The sequence below is a fragment of the Mus pahari genome, chromosome 15, assembly GCF_900095145.1.
Source record: "Mus pahari chromosome 15, PAHARI_EIJ_v1.1, whole genome shotgun sequence".
In the NCBI taxonomy this organism is placed as follows: Eukaryota; Metazoa; Chordata; class Mammalia; order Rodentia; family Muridae; genus Mus; species Mus pahari.
Window position 1 is genome coordinate 33,695,808 of NC_034604.1, and position 8,233 is coordinate 33,704,040.

General features: G+C 45.7%; 1 pseudogene; it reads right to left on the reverse strand.

Annotated features, from left to right (window-relative positions):
- Positions 1-5,576: 5,576 nt before the first annotated feature.
- Positions 5,577-5,837, reverse strand: LOC110332935 (annotated as a pseudogene).
- Positions 5,838-8,233: the final 2,396 nt, after the last annotated feature.

Below are 8,233 nucleotides of genomic sequence, written 5' to 3' on the forward strand. Positions count from 1 at the left end.
ATTAATCTTATCTCTACCTTCCTTCAGAGACAAGTACAAAAATTTCTAACCAAGCTGTTAGTCAGTTTCTGTTACAGGATTACCAGCTGCTGCCCATAGATGATCACCAAACGGACTCCAATGGTGAAGACCAGATATACCCTGACTATGCCCCTAAACAGCAGGAAGTAGCTTAAGAGACATGACACCCCTATTCCCTCTTCACCATTGGTTTCCCCTCTTTTTCTCCCTTTCTTTTATAATAACAAGAAGGGAGGAATGTTAGCACCAGGATACTGCAAGCCCCGCCTAACCATGTGATCCTTGATCTGCGTTGCCAGGACAGCGACCTTCTATCCCACAATCCACTTGGCTCAGTTCCCGCCCTCACTGGTGTGACATCATTTTCTGTATAAGAGAGGAAGCCAACCCCTCCTCTCTCTCTCTCTCTCTCCCTCTCCCTCTCCTCTTCTCTGCTCTTCTATCCACTTCGCCGCTCCCCCATTCCCGCATAATAAACCTCTCCCACATGGAACACCTTGGCCTGGTCTGCTGCTTGGTTTATCCACCCAAAATATAAAACTCCTACCTCTGTCTCCCACTTGCTAGGATTGCTGGCCTGCTGTGTTTTATGTGGAAAATATCATTGAACAGATAATAATACAGATGAAAGATTAGCAGGCCATTTTTAGGAAAAGGGGTTTGCTAATGCAACCATGTCTATACATGCAATGAAAAAAATAAAAATGAAGGCCCCTGAGACCCTTCCTGGGACAACCAAAAAAGTAAGGGAACCCTAATACACAGATTTCTAGTATTACTATCACGTGTTAGCAACATTGCAGGCTTACCCCTTTGTAGAACTTTATAGCTGTTTTTTCTTTTCCTCCCTCCCTACCTTCCTTTACTTTTATTTTTGAGCCAGGGTTTCTCTATGTGACCAGGATGGCCTCAAACTCAGAAATCTGCCTGCCTCTGCCTCTCAAGTGCTGGGATTAAAGGCATGTGCCATCACTGCCTGGCGAGCAAAGGTCTTAAAAATGATTATTAGAGTTATTCATTTTATTTTACATCAAATGTGTTGCTTATGTGTATGTATATGCAACATATACATTCCTGGTCCCCTCTGAGCCCATAGGAGACATCACATCCTCTTGAACTGGAATTACTGGAGGATGTGAGCCACCATGTGGATGCTAGAAATCGAACCCAGGTCCTTGGTAAGAGCATCAAGTGCTCTTAACTGTTGAGCCACCTCTCTAGCCCCTGAAATAAGATCTTGCACGGTCCAGTCTGATCATAGACTTGCTGTGTATCAGAGGATGGCCTTGGATTTCTTACCTTCCTACTGGCTTAGAACCACGTACCACTGGGCCTGGTTTCTGCCTGTGCAATTTACATGTGTGTACACATTTGTTCATGTGTGTTCAAGTGTGGATGTAGCCTGAGGGCAACCTCAGTATTGTTCCTCAGGAACTGTCTATCTTGTAGCTTTAAAAACCTGCAGGCTGATCTCTGTGTTTGAGGGCAGCCTGTGTTTGAGCAAGTTCCAGAACAGCCAGGGCTACACAGAGAAACAATGTCTCAAAAACAGCAAAAACAAAACAAAGAAACAAAAAAACCTGTTTAATCAGGAGTTGGTTCTAAAATTTGCTTTTTATTGTTAATGGCTTATGTCCTGGTCAGTTTACTGTCAATTTGACCCAATCTAGGGTAAAGATTCTTCTTCTTTTGGAAGAGGAAACTTCAATTGAGAAAATGCCCCCACCGGAATGGCCCGTCAGTAAGCTTGTGGGGGTGTTTTCTTAATAAATGATTAGATTAATTCCTGAGATTCCAGCCCATTGTGTGTGATGCCGCCCTCCCCCCATGGCAGGTGGTCTTGAATTTTTATAAGAAAGGTGGCTGAGAATACTACGGAGAACAAACCATTGTAAGCAGTACTCTTCCATGGTTTCTGCTTCAGTTCCTGCTTCCTGGGTCCTGTTCTAAGCTTCTGTCTTGATGTCTGTCTCTAAGTGGTTGAGTGTGTGTGAGACCTAAGGATTGTAGGCTGAAATACATCCTTTCCAAGTTGCTTTTGGTCATGTTTTCTCATAGCAATAGAAACCCAACTAAGGGGGCTGGTGAGATGGCTCAGTGGGTAAGAGCACCGACTGCTCTTCCGAAGGTCATGAGTTCAAACCAGCAACCGTATGGTGGCTCACAACCATCCGTAATGAGATCTGACTCCCTTTTCTGAGTATCTGAAGACAGCTACAGTGTACTTACATATAATAAATAAATAAATCTTTTTTTTTTTTTTAAAAAAGAAACCTAACTAAGGCAGAAATTGGTACCAAGTAGTGGGGTACTGCTGTGACAGACCTGATCACGTGTTTTGGGGAAGGTTGTGGTGGTATTCGACCTTTGGACTGGAAAAGCTATTGAAGGTTCATCTCCATGAGCTGTTCTGTGGGAGCTTGGAAGGGGAGAAGGTTGAGAGCAGGTGAAGATGCTGGCGGCCTGGCTTGTGAGGTTTCTGAGGGAAGCAGGGCCTAGTGAGACTCTTCATGTGTCATCTTGAATTAAGGTTCTGTGGTTCTGGTCAGCTAGGGCTGAAGAACTGAGTGTGATTAACAAGAGGCCAGAACCAGTAAAGCAAACCTTTGCTTTGCTGGAACAATTGATGCTAGTTAGGTGGGCGGGGCTGAAGAGTCAGCTGTCATGACTAAGAAATCAGTGTAGGGGCACAGTGGCTCCTGTTTTTCATCCTAGCACTTAGGAGTCAGAGGCAGGAGGATCTATGAGTTGGAGTCCAGCCTGGTCTACATAGTTCCAGAACAGCCGAACAAATGAGACCTTGTCTAAAAGATTGCACACTCCTCCACGGGGCAGGGGGGCAGGGGACGGCAGGGGGGTTGGTGGCACAGCATTATTGTGGTGAATCTTGTTAACATTCCTTGTACTGGCAGCTGAACCCAGTAATGTCTAAGAGTTTCCCAGGTGGTAATGGTTACAGCTTGGCACTAGATAGGCCATTGGTGATGGTATAGCCTCAGCTGCGGGAGAAACCCCCACATTGAAGGGATCATGGAGAGAAGTTGAAGCTTTTACCGTATGGCCAGGTCAGCGTTACTGAAGACAGCCTAAGAGAAGCTGTTGGTGATGCAGCCCAGTGACATCAGGGTTCCTGGTATTTTGGAGATGCTGTACTGTGAAGGACAGCCAAGGGCAGCAGCGGCTGTGGAGTGGAGCCAACCAGAGCCTAGGAGACAATCTTCACGTGCCGTTTGTGGTAGAACCAGAGAAGCAGAAGTGCTTAGGCCCTTTGGAGTCCTGCAGGTCATGATGAATCCCAGGTACATTGTTGGACTTTGGTTCTGATTTGATCTGATTGTAACTGTGCCCTGGCTATTCCTAAATAAGAAGTATATAACTTAATCTTTAATTTACAGGATCCCATAGTAAAGAGGCTTTGAAATTTTAGAGAGACTTTGGATGCTTTTCTTTTTCTTTCTTTCTTTCTTTCTTTCTTTCTTTCTTTCTTTCTTTCTTTCTTTCTTTCTTTTTTTTTCTTCCCCGAGACGGGGTTTCTCTGTGCAGCCCTGGCTGTCCTGGAACTTACTCTGTAGACCAGGCTGGCCTCGAACTNAGAAATTCGTCTGCCTCTGCCTCCCAAGTGCTGGGATTAAAGGCGTGCGCCACCACTGCCCAGCCTCCTGTAAAACATCTTAATGATTATGTGGAATGGCCCAGCCTGTGGTAGGCGGTGCCCTCCACGGGCTGGTGATTTTGGGTTGTATAAGAACCGAGGCCGGGCAAGCCATGAAGCAGCATTCCCTTGTGGCTTCTGCTTCAGTTCCTGCCGTGACATCCCTCCGTGAGAGTGTGACCTTAGAGTTGTAAGTTGAAAATAAACCTTTTCCTTCCCAAGTTTCTTTTGGTAATGGTGGTTTATCATAGCACTGTAAGCCTAACTACAGCAATAGAAACCTAACACCGTTTAGATCAATAAAACAGGCAGACTGACACCCAGAGCCAAGCTTTATGGGTAGTGTTAACTATGTTTGCGTCTCTCAGAAGTGTGGTCAGTTGTCCTTCTGTGCCGTTTCCAATGAAAGTGGAAGAAGCTGCCATGGCGCTGTGTAAGGGACATCTGTATAATGCTACCGGACGTATTTCTGACAGATGAGGTTTTCTCTTTTGACTAGGGAACATCGGTCCTCTCACATACAATTCAGCAGGACTGTTGAGTGGAAACATCTGTGTTTTTCACCCCACTCCCTCTCCCTCTCCCTCACCACATGCTTGCTCACATAGTGTCTTAGGGTTTCTATTGCTGTGAAGAGACACGGTGAATACAGCATCCTTTATAAAGGAAAGCATTTAGTTAGGGCTGGCTTACAGTTCAGAGGTTTAGTTCATTATCATCTTGGCAGGAAGCCTGGTGGCACACAGGCAGACATGGTGCTGGAGAAGTAACTGAGAGTTCAGGGGCTGGATCAACAGGCAGCAGGAAGAGACAATGAATCATTGGCCTGGCTTTAGCATCTGAGACCTCAAAGCCCATCCCCTAGTGACATACTTCCCCCAATAAAGCCACACCTATTCCAACAAGTCCACACCTCCAATAACACCACTCTTTATGCGCCTATGGGGGGGGAGGCATTTTCATTCAAATCACCACACATAATAAGATAAGAGCTGAGATGGCGTCAGATACTTATTCCTGGGAGGTGTGCCTGCACCTGATGGTGATTGGCGATGTCCGTTTTCTGTGGAGGTGAGAGTGAACCACACAGATATAGCCTGCTAAACTCTTCATTCCTGGGGCAGCTCCCATGAGCATCCACTCCAGGAATGCATGTGGCTGCTTGCTTTAACTGCTGAACAGCAGTGAGGGAGGAGTAACCGATGACAAAGCCCAGTGGAGAGAGTGGTGTTTATTTTGCCAAAACTAAAAAATTAAAAAAATTAAAAAAAAAATGGATATTGGTAAATAGTAGAGAATCTGACTGTGGGCATACATTTTTTCCCCCAGGTTCTTCCCAGGGCCTTGGAAAAGGCTAATGCAGAAATGGATCCTAGGCTCCATGTTATGGCTGTGAAGTGGGTCTGATTAGCCATTCTTAACATCATGGTTGGGCTGGAGAGATGGCTCAGAGAGTAAGAGCACTGTCTGCTCTTGCTAAGGTCCTGAGTTCAAATCCCAACAACCATATGAAAACTTACAACCATCTGTACAGCTACAATGTACTCACATACATAAAACAAATAAATCTTTAAAAACAGAACAAAACAAACAAACAAACATCATGGAGCTGGTGAGATGGCTCAGTGGGTAAGAGCACCCGACTGCTCTTCCGAAGGTCCGGAGTTCAAATCCCAGCAACCACATGGTGGCTCATAACCATCCGTAGTAACAAGATCTGATGCCCTCTTCTAGAGTGTCTGAATACAGCTACAGCGTACTTACATATAATAAATAAATAAATCTTTTAAAAAAAAATCATGGTTAAGAGGAGTTTCTTTCCAGGTGTGGTGACTCTCAACTTTAATCCTAGTATTTCTTTTCTTTCTTTATTTATTTATCTATTTAAATACAAATGCTTTATTTAACAGTTGTAGGTCATTCCGTGGGCTAAGTAGTGGATATCCAAAACCCAGCAGCAAGGTCGGCACAAGCTCCGAGCTTCTCTTTCTGACTCCAATAGGGTGAGCACATCACCATCTGGAGCGACCTTTTGGATGATAGAGCGGCTGGTGTCATCCATAAATTCCACTCGCACCTGCGTGCATTGTCACTGCGAACCGGTCCTGCCCAGCACTTTGGTTACCCTAGCCAGCTTGATGATCTGCACGAGACCTGTGTCCATGATGGCGGCCATCTGTCAGAGAGCTAATCTTAGTATTTCAGAGGCAGAGGCAGGCAGATCTCTTGTGAGTTTGAGGCCAGCCTGTATTGAGTTCCAGGACAGGCCTTGTCTCAAACAAACAAACAGAAGGGACGTTTGCTTTGTTTTGCTTTTTTGAGTCAAGGTCTCTGTGTAGCCCAAGCTGGGTTTTAAGATGCCATGTTAATGCCCCAGCCTCTGGAGTGCTGAGATGGCAGGTGCAGACTGCCATACCTGTCCAGTGCTGTGCCCATGGGGTGGCATGACACTTTTGGCATGTGGGTTACTCAGTTAATGTTAATCAGAACACAGAAACAGTGTGTCCGTTACTGAGACTATACACCCCGATTGACTGTTTAACTAATTGATTGTTTTATTAATTGACTGCTTAATGTCTAAGGTGGAAATCCTAACTCCATCGTGTGACTTTGGATGTGTCAGCAAGAGAGCTCCAGGGTCTTAGAGAAAAGGTTCGTCTTGCCCAGAGCACACTGGGGACTGCCTGTATTCTATTCAGAGCCAAAGGGGAAGATGGCCTGGCTGCCTCTCCTGCCAAGGGGAGTTTAACCAGCACTGGCTGTCTGAGTTATCCCTTGGCCGGGGTTATGAAGAGAGGTTCCTGGGTATTGCTTCTGGAATTGGTTCTGATCGTCCCTTCCAGAGAGTCTGTACCTTTCCCCAGGCCTGAGTCCCTGAGCCGCTGTGAGGTTAGGAGTCAGCGGAAAGATCAAAGGTGAATGATTTTTTGAGCCATAAGATAGCCTGAAAAACAAGTTTGGGAGATGAATGGCTTTGAGTCTGTGGGGCTTAGCTGGGCAGTTCTCAGAATTATTGACATTCCTGCTTGGAAGTTCCAGAGGCCCGCACCACTCAGAGGCCTCCCCCCACAGCTCCCTTCTATTCCAAGGGGACCACAGATTATGGGATGGTCACCCTGTGTCTCAGGACCCTGGGTATGAAGGCAGAGTGAGCCTTGTCCCTATATGATAGGGCTGTGATCCCAGGGACTGAGCAGGTGTAACTTGCAAAGCGGGGAAGAGATTGAAGCGTGGTTTCCCCATGCCTCTCTCTGTCCTGGTTCTCCTTTGCCAGCTTCCACCATGGCTCTTTCTGTGTTGACTGTGCCTTTATAGGCCGGCTTGGGTCTGCCTTTTTCATGAGGCCTCTAGTGGGACCGGCTGGAGGTGTTCGAGTCTGCCTTGTCCTTTAAAGACAGAAGTAGGATGTGCCAGCCTCTGCCTTCAGCACCTCCACTCCACCCCATGCCCCCACCCCACCAGCCCTGGGATAATGTTTATACACAAACTCTGGCTTTGATCTCCACCCAGGAAAACACCAGCTGCTATTGGAAATCTTTTTGCTCCTGATAGAAAGCAGGACAGCGGGGCCTCCTGCAGGGCCTACTCCCGGCTTCTCTGGAGGGTGTTAGGAAACAGCAAGTGTGCTTTATTTATATTTTTCAAAGTCATCCCAGAACCGTGTCCAGGCAACTGAAGGTCTGTCAAAGAGCTGAAAAGCCTAATTCTGTTTAGAAGAGACAAAGGGATTAGGTGTCCCTGGGACTTTAACCAGAGCATTGTTGGTGGTTTTGATTTAGGTTTCCTTTAGGGAAGGCAAGTGCAGAAAGGATGCCAAAGATCTGGGCTGCCAGTGTTGTGGAGATGTTAAGAAACCGGGACACATGAGGTACTGGCAGGGATATGAATTAGTGTGGCCTTTTGGGGGAAACGTTGGCAACGTGTTTCATAACAAATGAGCGTGACCTTAGATGCAGTAATTCACACACTGGAAACAGTCCTACTGCAGTAGCTACACATATATGCAAGGACCCGTGTTCAGAAGTTCTCACTGCAAGGCTGGAGCTGCAGGTCAGTGGTAGGGTGCTCGCTTGCTTAGCATGTTGAAGGCCTTGGGTTCAATCCTCAGTACTGGAAATATAGTACTCATTGCAGTAAAAAAAAAAAAAATCATCCTCAAAGAATCAATAAAAATATTGTATTGGAAAAGAAAATATTCACCTTGAGTCCATTAGAGAATAGGTTATGGTTTATCCAAGCATTATATAGGAATTAAAGAGGAAAAAAAAGTAAAAACAATGAACAATATGGTACTTGGTAACCCTCCTAGTCCCAGGGCTATCATTTAGGGAATTGGCTCACTTATAATATTAACTGAGCCTTCATAATAGTATTTTGGTTTCTGTTATTAGAACTTTTTTTTTTTTTTTTTTTTTTTTTTTTTTTTGGGGAAAGGGTTGTTATGTAACTTGGCTAAGGCTCCATCATTGCTGAGTACAGAACTCGGCTCAAACTCTCTGCCTCAGGGACAGTGACCACCATACAATGCCTTTACAGGCGTGCTTTTGATTTGCCATGAAG